The sequence below is a fragment of the Alligator sinensis genome, unplaced genomic scaffold, assembly GCF_000455745.1.
Source record: "Alligator sinensis unplaced genomic scaffold, ASM45574v1 scaffold107_1, whole genome shotgun sequence".
Classification (NCBI taxonomy): Eukaryota; Metazoa; Chordata; order Crocodylia; family Alligatoridae; genus Alligator; species Alligator sinensis.
Window position 1 is genome coordinate 173,000 of NW_005843041.1, and position 608 is coordinate 173,607.

Here is a 608-nt window from a genome sequence, read left to right on the forward strand (position 1 = left end):
GGGGGGGGGGGGGGGGGCTTCCCCCGGCAGCCGATGCCCCTGGGACGAGGCTGCTCGTTTGCTGCCATTAGCCCAAGATCCGTCCCAGGAGCGGGGGAGGAGGGGGGCACCCTGCAGACGCCAGCCTGGGCCGGGCGCCAGCTCCGCCAGCCTCGTCGCTGCTGGTTGTTGAGTTGCAGTGCGCATGCTTGTGCACGCGTGCGCACGCCTGTGTGTCTGCCCATGTTTGCCAAGGCAAGCCAGCACAGCACGCCCACGGGCGGGCTCCGGGCATGCAGGGACACGGGCGTGCAGGCAGAGACACGTGGGACCCTCCACGTGTGCGCGCCCCATGGCACATGCATGGACACACGTGTGTGCAGACACATGCAGGCATTGCGTGCACATATGTGCACAGAGGTATGTGGACATGCATACGTGCCACGCCTGCAGACATGTATGTGCCCATGACTACACACATGCACGGACATACACAGACATTGCCTGCACATCCGTGTGTATTCGGAGCCATGCAGACACGTGCCCATGCACATATGCAGACCCCTGCCCTTGTTTGGCCCTGGAGACCCTGATGCCCCATCCCATGGACAGGAGGCCCCGCCCCTAAC